Source organism: Brachypodium distachyon, chromosome 5 (genome assembly GCF_000005505.3).
Source record: "Brachypodium distachyon strain Bd21 chromosome 5, Brachypodium_distachyon_v3.0, whole genome shotgun sequence".
Lineage (NCBI taxonomy): Eukaryota > Viridiplantae > Streptophyta > Magnoliopsida > Poales > Poaceae > Brachypodium > Brachypodium distachyon.
This window is the reverse complement of record NC_016135.3, coordinates 12,413,916-12,428,419: the sequence shown is the minus strand read 5'-3', so window position 1 is coordinate 12,428,419 and position 14,504 is coordinate 12,413,916. Positions and strand designations below refer to the sequence as shown.

General features: G+C 48.4%; 1 pseudogene; it reads left to right on the top strand.

The window, feature by feature from the left end:
- Positions 1-217: 217 nt before the first annotated feature.
- On the top strand, positions 218-13,620 carry LOC106865514 (annotated as a pseudogene).
- Positions 13,621-14,504: the final 884 nt, after the last annotated feature.

Here is a 14,504-nt window from a genome sequence, read left to right as displayed (position 1 = left end):
GTTCTTGCAACGACTGTCCCCAAAGATGGGTGTTCTTTGCTATTCGTGCGGGTGGATCAACGACGCAATTGCTTGGACTCCCGCGAGGAATCGACGTGGAGGCGACGGGCCGTGCTTCAATGGATTCGTTCCGCGTGGAACAGAAACCTACTCCGGTGCCTTGGTTTTGAACCTTCGGATTGCGGAGCTGATCGCGTGTATTGCCAAGAACAGGACCATGGGCTACTGCAAAGGTGGTGGAGGTGGTCCCGCCACCGGTGCCCATGGAAGACCTCCTCGCCATGGTCCCTGGCAGGGCTCCTCCACCCGCTACTACTTCGACTCCGGCCGCCAGTGAGAACCCTGTTTTTGCAAACTTGCCGAATTGTTTTGACTATACTTTCTCTAGGGACTAGTTATTCTACTGGTCTAGTCTGGGTACTAATGGGAAACTTTTTTTGTCCGTTTTCAGCAACATGGCTCATGGATTTCAGTATGGGTTATTCTCCCTAGTTGTTGGACTCTTTGTCAATAAGATATGGAAGCCAATCAAGAAGCACTTTGGGTACTGCCTCAACCCTCAAGCCTGAAGGAAAAGTTCATAATCTAGCAACAGCTACTCATGGTTTAAAAATTGACATGGACATTATTGTTGAACAAATTCAATTGGGAAAGAGACCGAGGGATCAAACGAAAAGTTGGATTGAAAGTGCCAAGTCAACTGAAGGTGAATCAATCACCATAGCTAATGCCTGTGAAAGAAGAAGCAAATTGTTTGGTTGCTCTTGAAATTGTTTCTTCAACTATCGTATTGGTCGTGCTGCCACAAAAAAGAAGAAGAAAGAAGTTGATGACCTGAAGGAGAAAACTCCTCGGAGTGATGGTATCTTCACTTTGCTCCCACCCGTTGGCACAGAGCTTCCTCTGCCACCTAATATTGTGGGGCAGGACAATTACATGTTGAAGATAGTTGGTTACATCAGTCAAGGAACCAAGAGCCTCATTGGTTTCTCTGGCATAGGAGGGTCTAGAAAAACTACTCTTCTTAAGCAATTAAACAACATCTTCAGCTGCAGTGCAGAACTGCACGAATTTGATCATGTCATTTATGTGGAAATTGATCATCAAATAGATTATCGCAAAGTTCAGCAGAGCATTGCATCCCAGCTTAGGCTGACGCTAGGAGAGAATAAGAGCACCACAGCTAGACCGGCATCCCTTTACAACTTCTTGAAGGAAAGAAAGTTTTTATTGTTGATGGATAACCTTTGGCAATCACTGGCCTAGTGAAGGTTGGGATACCACAAGGTTACACTCAAATTGGCCCTGAGAATAGGCGGGTGGTAGTAATCACAACACGTGATCAACAGATGCAAGCAGATAGTCAGGTGATTGTGTTACAAAGGCTCCAGATTGAAGAAGCATGGAGTCTCTTTGATGAAAATGTGGTTTGTCATAGGCTGACCAATAGCATTGTGGAAATCAGAGAATATGCTCAGAATATTGTGAAGAAATGTGGAGGCCTTCTGCTAGCTCTTAAGATAGTTGGTCAGGCTATGGCATCAAAAGAAAGTGAACATGATTGGAAACTTGTTGTGATGTTTCTTCAGAAGTCTCAGTTCCTTAAAGTTCTAGATGTAGAAGTAGAAAAAGACCTATTTGAAGTATTGTATATTAGTTACGACAAACTTTCAAACCAGAGGACAAAGAAATGTTTTCTTCTATTTGCATGGTCTAATTATGATTATATGTATGTACCAAATACAATAGATATCTGGATGGGACATGGGTTACTAGATGAATGATATCAACAACAACAACTTTTTTTTGAGGCAATCACGGGGGGTATTACAAGAGGGGGGAAAGACAGACACGTCAAAAGCCGACAGGTACCTTTTTTTTAATTGCATTACAATCAAAAGCTCATAGAAACTACCTTGTCAAACGCAACAGGACTAAGGACTACCACCGAACAAGCGATCTCCGACATGCACGAGAGGAGTGCCTCCGACGTCGTCGAAGGCCAAACCACGCTGAGTCAATACCAGTTGCACAATCACCACCCGCTTTGTCGGCGACCGAGTGGATCCGAGCTCCAGTAAGTCAACGAGTGTTGTTACCCAGTGAATCTAATCGAAGGGCGTCACACACCGAGACAACGCTGCAGACATCATCCTCGCCAACTGTAGATGCCATCACTGCGAGCTGGTCCACAAAGGCTATCGAAGGGCGTTACGACAGAGTCTAGACCACAAACACGAACCTTGACTACGAGCTCAAGAGCCATGACGACCCCGAGAATTGTGCGAAGCGTAGTATGCAGACTGTGCCGACGAAGAGCGATGGGCAGCCGAGACTTCACCAAGAAGACGAAACTTAGATGCAAGCATCGACTACGGCAAAGGGGTAGCCTCATCCCAAAGGTGCCTGACCGGAAGCTATTGGGGAATTGACTCTAGCAGCAACACAAAAGAGCGGCTTGTTAGAAGAACATCCATGAGGGCAAAATTTTCTGAGGATGCACGACACAATCCGAGGTCTAGCTCTTTGGATCCTAAAAAGTAAACAAGGAGATGGACCTAACAAGAACTGGCTAGTACGTATAGGTAAAGAAACAGTGAAACCAGAAGAGTGGAGCACTGCCCATAGGATTTCCCTCTTGGGCGGTGAAGTGGTGATCCCTGATTCTTCCCCTTGTCCTTGGTTATCAACTATCTTAATCACAAGTAGCAACATTATTGGAAAAGTTCTTCTTATAGGATTCTGTGCAACTGCTCCTTCTCTCACCTACTTGGATCTAAGGCGAACTAATATTCAAGTGCTCCCATCAGATGTTTTTTTCTGAAAGGAAACTGTAAGGGAGACCCCTACAGTGTAAGTAGGAACCTAATCCGCGAGGATTTGACCCCACGTGTTGAGATTGTACATCCACTCTCCCAACCAAGTGAGCTAGGCCCACTTTCTCTCCCATCAGATGTTGGAGAATCAGTGAACTTGCAGCACATTGATCTTTCAGAGACTCCAATCTGGTCAATCCCACCTAAGTTTCATAAACAGCCAAGTTTGAGGTACCTTTATTTAGTGGGTTTTTTTTATTTCCATGTCCTCGGTTCCTTAGTTCTACTCAGTTTTGCCTAAGGCTTAAAATGTTGCTCGCTTCTACACTTCGTTCTTTGGCAAATGCTCGCAAATGTCCTCACGGCGGACCTGTTAACGGTCAAGGCCTTTGACTGTTACCTCCTGACGGGTGGGGCCAGGTTAAATCCTGCCGAGTGGGGCCAACCTAGCTACTGACATGTGGGGCTGAAGCAACAGGAAAATGATCCCTTTGACTGTAGAAGAAATGATTAATTTGCAAGTGGGTCCACCGTCAGAAGGAAAAATCAGGCGGCTTCTGGCCACTGCCTCGTCGACGCTTTGCCGTCGCCGAACTTGCTCTCCTGCGTGACACAGGCCAATCAGGGGGTGGGGTGTCTAGCAGGCGCAAGGCCGCTTCACCTTGAGGTGGCGCTGGAGCTTCTCATTGCTGAAATCTTGCTGGCCGCGGGCTCGTGCGGTCTGAGGTGGCGGAGGGCGACGCTAGGAGGTGGGGCGATATAGAGCACGGGAGAGGCAGGAAAGAGGGGAAAAAGAATGAGTAGGTCATCACGAATCTGACGAAGGCATTAGAAGGGGTGGAGGAGCACTGTGTGAGAACCTCGACGCCGGTGGGTTGCAGGAATAGAATAGCAGCGACGCGGGGATGACTCGGACCACGCGAGGCACGATGAGAATCACCGGAAGGTTCAAAGTGATTAGGTGGAGCTGAGGGAGGCGGTGGTGGAGTCTGGAGGTCGCCGGAGAAGGAGATCTGCTCGGTGGCAGCAACCAGTAGGAGCCGAGGAAGAAGATGGTGACGCAGTGATTGGAGGCACCTCGGGTCGATTACTTCTGCAGGAAGGATTCTCGAGCCGATGCGGATCTCTTGGGCAAGGTGGTGAGGCTCGTGGAGGACGCTGGCCATGACGGCGCAAAGCAGCGGCGCACGTGCGTGCTGTGGACGGCGCGAACGCCGTTCGCGTTCCGGCCAGAATAGAGCACGAGAGGATGCACGGCTTGTGGATACAGCTTTGGCATGTCTACGAGGTCGTGGCGGCAAGGTTTAGCGGCCGAGTTGAGAAGCGACGGTGTCGCGATGGTTGGTAGAAAGAGCGGCTAGGAAGATGAGCTGCTTCGGGATGAAGAATGTTAGTCCTTGCAAAAACATGGGAATGTATTGTTATTGTCACTTATTCAGTTCCTATGAATTTCGATTTGTTTTTAAAAAGTTGACTTTTGTTCACCAAGGGTTAATCGATGTTGAGATGTTGTGTTCTGGTTAATCGAAATTTCAACTTGTTTAAAGAAAGTTGACTTTTGTTCACCGGGGGGCACTTTTTGCCCTTTGAGTCCACTGGAATGGACAATTTTGTATGAAACTTGGAAATTGAACTTCCTCCCAATTGATCTCTGATAGTACAAATGTAATCCGAATGGAAAGTTATGCAAAATGACAAAATTTCAAATTGTTTTGAGAAAATTGACTTTTGTTGACCAGAGCCACTATTTGGCCAGTTTGATGTAAATTTTGGAATTGAATCACAACACTTCTCCAAATGAACTCAAACTTTGCACTAGTCACATATGCCTATTAATGTCATTATCTCAAAGCTTGTTCAAATCTGAATTGTTTACCTATTTTTTGAATTTCAAATTCAAACAAATCTGGGGAACTGTTACCTCAATCACCGCTTAGATTCACAAGTTTTGTCCAAGAAGATTTTCATAGCGTTTAGTGTTCATCCTTGATGTTCTCTCCAAATTTCAGATTTTCTGGAGTTCAGGAACGATATGTCGTGCATTCTTTGAATTTCCAACCTTTTCGGCTCATAATTCAAAATTCAATGAAACTTCTCACAAATCGATGTGGAACCAATATAAAAAAGTCATGGTTGTGCCATGGCATTCCAAAAAACTTGGAATGCACCGGGTCCAAATGCATTTGAATCCTTTTTGCACCTAAACTACTGTTTTTGCCTATTCTGTCAAGTCGAAAAAAATAATAATAATAGGAAATTTTATCTGAAAAAAATCTGAAAACCTGCATGGCTCTTTATTTGTCAATACCTGTCACCAAAAAAAATTCAGACCAAAATCAATATGTGACCGGCCTTACTTTACCCGGGGCGGTCAACCAACGTTGTTTCATTCAAAATAAGCATCCCAACAAAGTCACGGTGCCGAAAAAGTACAACCTTATGCCGTTACCATACCCATATATATAAGAGAAAAACGGATAAAATTCCATATAGGGATCGATGGGTACGCAAGATCCATTACAAAATATGAATAAGCATAGAGATACGTAGCAACATATACATATGTTGCTAGAGATAAATAACGACACCGAGGCGCGAGCTCCATTATGCAGCGTCGTCGCTGTCGCCGTCGTTGAGGCCGCGCTCCTCACGCAAGGCGAAGATGGCGTCACTGTCGCACCAGTGGTACCTGGGGTACCACCGCTGCGCGATGCGTGGGCCCCTCTCCCGGGTTCCCGGGAAGTTCTCATCCCGGGGAGCGTCAATGAGCTCCTCGGCAAGCTACCAGCCCGAAAGGGGCTAGCGGGGCTTCGGGGAATATTCCCGCTTGGGCACCTCCCGGGTAGCTGCTTCCCGGGAGGGGGTCCCGAGCACGTTGGGCCCGGGTGCCTCCCGGGGTCGACTTGCTGGGACTGGGGGCTCCCGGGCACGTGCCCCCGCCTCGGGTCGTGGGGCCCAGTGGACAGCGCCACGCGGGCGCGTGGCAGGCACGGGACGCGCGGTCCCACCAAGGCAAGGAGTAAGGCGCGCGGCTCGGTAAACGAGCCGACCGACGGGTAGTTACCCGTCCGATCCAAGGAACAGTGGTTGTCTAATCCTACCCTAGGGTCTTAGGGCTCTAGCAGCGGAGGTGCCACCAGCTCACCGGGGAGAGTTGCGTGCCTCCCCGTTGGACACTTGTCGCTCATGCACCGTGGCACATGTGGCATCCCCTTGTGTATAAAAGGAGGACCCATGCCAACGGTCAAAGGGGTTAGACGGTTAGGAAGTTAGATAGTTGGTAGGTTAGTGAGTTGGTCAGTTGGTTCCGGTAGACAGCCAGCGGAGAGCAGTAAGGAGTACTTAGACATTGAGAGGAAGCCCGGGAACTGGCCCGGCAGTTTGTAAACGTTTTCATCCGCAATCAATATCAGTTCAGACAGGCAGGACGTAGGGTTTTACACCTCCGGGTGGCCCGAACCTGGGTAAAAAAAACGTGTGTGCACTTGTTCTTGTACTACCGCGCACCCTTAGCACTTTGTCTCACCGGCCCCGTAGGGCCTCATCGGCCGTGTCGGCGACCACCGGGTCTCCGCCCCAGACGCCCCTACCGAACCTAAAAGGGGGACGTGGCCGCACGCCCCCGGTGTCGGAGCACCGAGCGACGACATCGGGCGCGCCAGGTAGGGGGCGCGGGAGTGGACAACGCCGGAGATCGCCGGCAGCAGGAGTTTCCGTCGGCATCGGCTTCGTTCTTCTTCGCCGACGAGTCCAGTCACCATGCCCCCCAAGCGGGCTGGTGACTCCCGCATAGACCCGCGCGAGGCCCCAGCAGCGCACACGCGGTCGCACGACGTGCGACCCGAGTCAGGGGGTCAAGAGGACCCCGAGCCCTCGAGGATGCAGCAAACGCAGCTGCCTCCGCCGCCTCCTCCACGAAAGCCACCTTCGCGGCAGCCATGTGCCGCCGGTCAGCTTCCCGCACACGCTGCTGGTACGTGTGCAGGAGCTCGGCGTGGCGCCGATTGATCTCGCACTCGGCCTCCTCCTCCTCCTCCTCGTCGTCGTTGTCATCGTCGTTGAGGGGGAGTCGGCCACAGGACGAGCACGGGACGTCCACATCGATGCGGGCACGCTATGGCGGCGGCGAGCGGCTGCAACGAGCAGCGACGTCCATGCTCAATGCTTGGGACAATTCCGCCGGCGCATGTCGGTGGGTGGCAGACGACGGAGTGGTGGTCAGCTCATGCCCATGGCCACCGCCGGCCGAGCTCTTGGTACCGTCTACTAGCTCCTTGTCCTTGGCCATGGTGGAGAGAAGCGGTAGAGCTCGAGAGAGAGCGAGAGGAAGAATGTAGATGAGATCAGAGGAGACAAGAGAATCAGTTTACTGTGCACGCACATAAGTAGTAGTGGGGAGAGGAAGCCGACGAGACCGAGAGAGTAGTGGGGAGAGGAAACCGACGGGACGATCTCACAGTTATTGAGAGTGAGTGGGAAACGTGCTAGGATCGCTCTTACTGGGCTGCGCCGCCGCACACGCCTACTATTGACGCCAGTTCCCTCCAACTTCCCACGTACGCCAGTTTCCCATGCATTTCAAACTGCACCAGCGACCGCATTCAAAGCCCACCGATTGCCGGAAACCTCTCCCCTTCCCCTGTCACCATCGCTATTTAACCCGGCGCCCTGGCTCTACTTCTTCTACACAGCTTCCCACTCCACTTCTTCACACTACTAGAAATCACAGTTTCCCCGAGTGCAAAAATCTTTACCTAGTGCTAATTCCTCTTCCCTAGGTAAAGCAAATGTGCAAACAGTGTAACTCTAGGTAAAGGGAATTTGCATCCAAAAATAAATATGATGTTAACTATACCTAGAGTTTTATTTGAGCCCTAGGTAAAGAATGCCACCTGGCTAAGAAAGATGCTCGTGGTGGGCAATTTTTCCTTTCTTTTCGGGTCCATCCTGCGCTTTTCCTCCGATGGGTCGTCTCGTTTCACACAGGCCCACTTGACAGCGACAGAGGCAGAGCAAAAAAATTCGCTATGTCACGAGGCACCTCGCGAGAGACAAGAAAAGATCCTTCTTCTCCCATCTCACAAGAACAAAAATAAATCTCAATCTCCTTTCCCCTCTCCGCCTCTCACCGTCACGCCGCCCTGCCGTATTCGTGTCGATCTGCCCCTCCCCGCCGTATCCGCACTGCCCTGCCGTACCAGTGCTGCCTCGCCATACCTGTGTCGCTCTGCCTAGTGTCACCGGCGCCTTTCCTGCGAGGTCCGCCGCCCGCAAGGATGCGGTCGCGGTGACCGTGCTTGGAACCATGGCAGCGACGAGGTCCGTTTTCAAAAGGTAACTCCCCGTGTTCACCCCCCCTTCTGGTTCATCCTCTCTCCCTCTCAATCTTCTCTATTTCTCTCTATATATCTATCTAGGTCTCACTATGTGCTATGCTAGATGTTATAGGGTTTGTTTTTCTGAGAATCTTCCGGGTCTCGCCGTCGCGCGTCGCCAGACCACCCCATTGAACCCCTGCGTCCCTCTCGCGGGCGCCCACTGCCACCAGCGACTTCCCCTGGCTTGCCGCCTCGGCCTCATAGACCACCCATCCGGTCTACAACTCCTGAAGGTAACTTCATGTCCTCCTCAATGCGCCCTTGAATTCAGGAATAATGGTAGGGTGCGGGCTCTAATTCACTCCCTTCCTTCTTTACTGCAAATTAGTAATTATTTCCACGGAATAGATACTTGGAGATTGCTCTGAAATGTCAGTAACTATCTGGACCTCCTGTCGTCATCCTCCTCAATGAGCCCTTGAATTCAAGAATGATGGTAGAGTGCAGACTCAAATTCAGTTATTTTCTTCCCTTTTTTTTTCTTCACTGCAACTTAGTAATTATTTCCACAGTATAGATACTTGGAGATTGCTCTGTAATTTCAGTTTTCATATGGTGGGCTATGGCAGATTATAGAAAAAGAGAACATGAAGTTGACTTTTGTAGAACTCTGTGTGTTACTTCAACTGCAAGATCCAAATTGTCTTCAGAAATAATGGTCTTTCACATGGAATAAAATCCAGCGTTCAGGTATGTCTTCAGAAATAACTTTTTTTTCCTTCCTCTGTTCAGGTATGTCTTCTGAAATAAAATCCAGTGTCATATGGAATAAAACCGGACATGGATATTTTGTTTGCTGCATGGGTGCCTAAATATTTGAGATGGCTGTGTAGGGAATGGGGATGTATGATCTTCTCCGATTTCCAAATTATCATATTTATAACTGTTATGGTTCTCAGATTTTGTATGCAAGCAAAGGTAAGGTAGAAGCAATAAGTTATTCAATGAGAAGAACATGGTATTAGAGAAAATATGGCTAAAAGAACTCAATAGGCACACAGTAGTATTACTGTCTATACATATTTATATACACATGGGTTTTCTAGTATAGTTAGACTCAAACGTGTGCATGGAAGAAGCCTACTACCGCTATCCATACTCCTAAATGGCCATGGATGCAGCCATCTCTTTTAAGATGAACCGACCGTTAGTTTTTATAATACTTTGAACGACAAGCTTCCTTTCTAAGAACATGAGATGGCTGTTTTGGAATCTTTGCGTTGCACCTCTCCTCTCCCCAAATGGAATGCATGCCCAGCAACGAGCAAAACTGTGTGTTGTTGTATATACATGTACTCCATTCCATGTTTGTAGTATTGTCGTCGTCTCTTTCATATGTAGTTTGCTTTCAGCCTAATTGTGAAATCATATGTGATGTGTAACATTGGCAAGTGTTTTAGATGAAACATTGATGTGGATACTTTGGATAATATGGATATTTAAGTGATGACATGTATCTTGTTTGGACTTAGTGCTTTGCTAGTGGTGTGCTGATCCATTAGTTTCTTATGTGAAAACATGGCGTGAGTTGTGTGAAACTTACCCTGAGTCAAGTCGTGGACTTGTGCTCGTACTGGTTATTTGTGTGTTCGTTTTCAGGTGTTGCCGGAGCTAGAAGAACGTGGTCGATGACGGGATCGAGAGACGAAGCTTGGGAGAAGCTGAGGTCGAGGATCAAGGTCATGCGGGACGTTCGTGCGAAGGAACAATGGAAGTGAAGGCTACGATGATTCGGGAGGGCACCGGTTTGTCGTATGTTGTTTATACTGGAGATGTACGGTATTGGAGATATTCGATACGTGATGGTCGAGTTTTGAAGACATCACAAGAAGAGTTGATGGCATGAAGTGACATCGAGGTGAAGATATGTAGGTCCAGCCGTGGTTGGATGAGAGCTGTTTAAAGATTAAACAGTAGCGTCATCAAGATGGCGTCGGATGGAAAAGTGATCTACATGAAAGTTGTGCGCGTCGTCGAGACGAACAACTTTGTTTTTGGATTCATCTCAATCCGAGGTCGTATGCGGGCCCCACGGGCAAAATACTGACCGGGACAGAGGAGTCTGTGTTGGATTCGGATTCGGTTTAGGGTTGCGAATTTTTCCTTATAAATAGAGGGCATCCTAGCTAGGGTTTTAGCAAGGACGTGAGGGAACTCAAAGCTTTGGATCTAGATCAATTCTTGGAGAGTTGTTGGATGCATGGTTGCATCTTTTCTAATCGATCGACAACGTTGCAATAAAGAGATTCGTTGGCGGTGTCATCTCTGTTTTTCTCGGATCTTCGTGAAATCTTCGTGCTAGATCTTTCTAATACTTTGGTGCAGGTTCATCACAAGTTCATAATACTTTGCTGCAGGTTTATCACGAGATCAAGAGAAGATTGCGATTAATTCATCTTTCTTGTTATTCCTCGAAATTGGTTTTAGATTAATCCTCGTAACTTTCTGTCAGCTGTTACTATTTTGATCATATCTTTTGATTGGTAAGTCCGATTGAGCTGATTCTTGTTGCGTTGGTTAGATAATTTTAATACCTTTCTTTTCCATACTCATACGTATTTTTTGGTTGATCCAATCAAAAGTTACGGCTGTTTTACTATCACGGACAGAAAGGTGATTTAGGGTTTGAACTTTCGGGAAAAGTTTTAATTTGCTTCCGCGCAATCATTCACCCCCCCTCTGATTGCCTATCTCGATCTCACACTAATGGTACATACTTTCTAGTTTGCTGATGAGGAATTGTTAACTACTACCACTTTATATATATTGATGCTACCACATGTATTCATCAAACTCCTAAAATGAGTGTCGTTTTATTTTCAGGAACGCAATGTCAGCTCACATATGTCTGCGCACTAACCTGCTACAGATCGAGACAGGCTGTTTGGAGGTTCTTCAATGAGACTGGAACAAGAGCAATTAGGTTCTCATTTCTGCTCATGAGCAGCCAAATGACAGCAACTGAACAGGTCTTGCGTATGCAGTGTTTTGATGTAGCAAACCGCTGCATACCCATTTGTGATGGTAGTTGACATGTTAAGTCATGTTGTTTGGGCATAGCAAACTAGCCATTAACTGATTTGTTATGGCTGTAATGAGGTTGTCTTTTGGTGTAGAAACAACATTTGCTACTGATCATGATCGTGTTATTTGAATGAAGAGTGAGATTGATTGAAATAATTTGTGTCATGTGCAGTTTCTATTAGTTACTAGTTCTGACTCCATTTGAATATAATTTGAACTATGGTCAATATGAATTCATATATGGTCAATATGAATTCCAATATGGTTCCCTAGAGTATATTTTAGACTCTGGTTGGTAAACTCCTCTAGGGAAGATGATGATGTGGCATGCTTGAAGGTGCCATGTGATTACTTTTCCTAGAGTTCCAGCCTCTAGGTAAAGAAATGTTCCCTAGAGGTGTTGAAAAGCCCCTAGGTAAAGTCTTCTTTACCCACCATACTATACCTAGGGTTTTTTACTTAGAGCAGTCACTAGGTATAGCCTTTACCTAAGGTTTTTTGCCTTTCACTTAGAGTATTTGGCCCAAGGGAACTTTGTGATTTCTAGTAGTGTCAATCCACCGCCCAATGCCTCCACTGACGACAAGCAATGGCGTTCGAAAGCCTCACCTTCAACCCGCCACCCCTCGCTGACGAGGCGTTGTTCCCACCTGGCGTGCGTGTGGAGCGGACGCTCCAGGTGTGGGCGACGTGCAGCCGAGCTCGATCGCGCCGGCCAGGAACTTCCTCAACACCGGGTTTGGTCACCTGGAGGCCGGAGGCCTGGAGAGGTTCCGCGAGCACGGCGTCAAAACCGCCCTCCTGGTGCACCTCACCAACAGCCATGACGCCGATTACCTCCTTGGCCGCGTGTACTGGTGTGGATGCAAGTTGATCGCATTCACGCTGTACAACGTGTACACCAACACTACGACCACGTTCCCCCATGCCGGCGAGATGCACGGCCTCCCGTACATGAAGAAGGCGGAGGCGCCTGTGGAGGTGGCTGTCGAGGGGCCTGAGCCGCCTGTGGAGGAATCTGAAGACGAAGCCGAGGAGTGAGCGATCGATCGGCGTTTTTTTTTTCAAAATTAATGTCGTTATATGCTATGTAAGCCCTTGTTGGAATGTATGAACTAGGTTCTTTCTTCGATGGCTGTGTTGTGTTGCGTCCGCGGCGTGAGCGCCCGACAGCGCGCCCTAGCGTCCGTCACGCCGACCGAGAGCATTCTAGCGGCGCATCCTAGCGTCCACGTCCCCATCCCGGTCCTTGTCCTCGTGCTCGTGCCGATCCCCACGCCGCAGCGGCCATCGTCGCGATGTCCAGAGTCAAGCTCGCCGAAGCCCGGCCCGGCGCATAGTCAGCAGCGCGCATTGGTCCCACGCATCAGGCTTATACCCGGTCCCACCTGTAAGCAGCTAACGGCTTGACTGAGTTGACCGTGAGGAGGTGCTCCGTGATAGCAAAAGCGAGCATTTGCGCAAAGGAGGAGGGTAGAAGCGAGCAACGTTTTAAGCCTTGGGCAAAATTGAGTAGAACTAAAGAACCGAGGGCACAGAAGTAAAAAACCCTTATTTTGTAGGAATGCGTGAGCTAAAAGCAATCCCGCATGGTACCATATCAACACTATGTATGTTGAGGATTATCAATTTACATGACACTGAACCTTTCCCAGCAGACAAAACACTGGCATATATTAAGGAGATGGAGTTTGACATCGTTGCAATCTCTTGGGTTCACTGTTAGAGATTCCGAATCGCTTGAAAGAATACTAGACCAATCTAAAGCCTCCTCGAGACCCCTTTGGGTAGTAGAAGTAGAAGGCTTCCAGCACCTCTACTTTCCACCTCTAAGTAGCAGAAAAACGAGGGCACATTAACTCAAGAGCTTGGTACTGGCTGTTATGCAAAGTTTGAAGGAGCTAACGATAGGTGAAACAATTCTGGATTCGGATTGGCACTTCGAAATCCTTGACGCACTCACATTGGCCGGTCTTGAAAAATTGGAAACTATAGTATGGAAAGGAGTGGTGCCTCATGCTTGCCTTCCCAGACTTCGTACTAATAATCGGTGAATGCCACAGCATCAGAGCAATCACGTGGATCAAGCAGCTCCCCTGCCTAGAAGAGTTATATTTCGTTGACTGTGATTCAATGTTAGAGTTGGTGGCTTATGAAGGAGGAGGAACAATGTCATCTGCTAGGGACTCGACGGCTCGTTCCCCCATCTGAAGTGGCTAGGACTAAGTCATCTTGGGAGCCTGCGGAATATATGTGATGCCACACTTGCATTCCCATGCTTGCAGCGCTTGCTGCTAGTGTACAAGTGTCCTCTGCTGTTCGAATTGCCACCCGGATTACTGAAACCAAAGCTTGCGCCACTAATATCCAGCGAACAAGATTGGTGGGAACAACTGTCATGAGAGGGGCTTCATGGCGATATCGACTCGTGTAGACCAGGCTATGATCGTGTGCTGTCACATCGCCTAACACACGTCGCAGCTTGCGTGTGAATCAGAGTCAAGGTCACTCCACCTGGCAAACCACTTCACAGGGGTTATCTTTTCTCATCCCGTAATCTGCCTTGCCTCCGGGCTTCGTGTGAGGTCGGACGGGTTTTCAGAACCGGTCCGACTTCCCGTCACATTTATCCCTTGAGGCGCATGTTTATTAAAGACGCACTACCTTCTTTTGTTTTTTACTAGGCTATAAGATCCTGTTTGGATGGTGCCTTGAGAGCACTACACCTGATCAGGGACGTTCCTGAGAGCATCCTCAAACCTGTTTGCTTGGCGCCTGGGGAAAAGAACGCCAGCCTGGCCTGACCACATCGGTACCTTGATTAGCCTGCCAGGCAGGTCTCAGGCCTCCTATTCTCCACGCCTGGGCATGCTAGAACAAAAGCCTGTCACTAATTGCAGCGCTAGCAGCCACATAGTATATTTTTAAAGTAAAAACAACAAACATGTGAGCTTTCAATGTCGTAATATTAATGCTAGACACTCTGCCAGGTCAGGTCGCCAACCAAACATCTCTCACCCATGCTAGCCTGGCCAGGCAAGAAAGATCAACAACGTAAGTTCCATTCAGGTTTATCTTTTTCTCAGGCATGGTACCCAGGCCTCCAACCAACATGCCCTAAATCTCATCCCCTCGCCTCCCTTCTCCATCATGTCGTATAGCAATTCTCGCCAGAACACGTCCATCCCGGACATGAACCATTCCATCTCAGGCAAGTCCTCGAACGCGAGGAATAAAAGGAAGTGGGACAAGATAGTGAGGGGAGATCCCTCATCGAACGACGGGA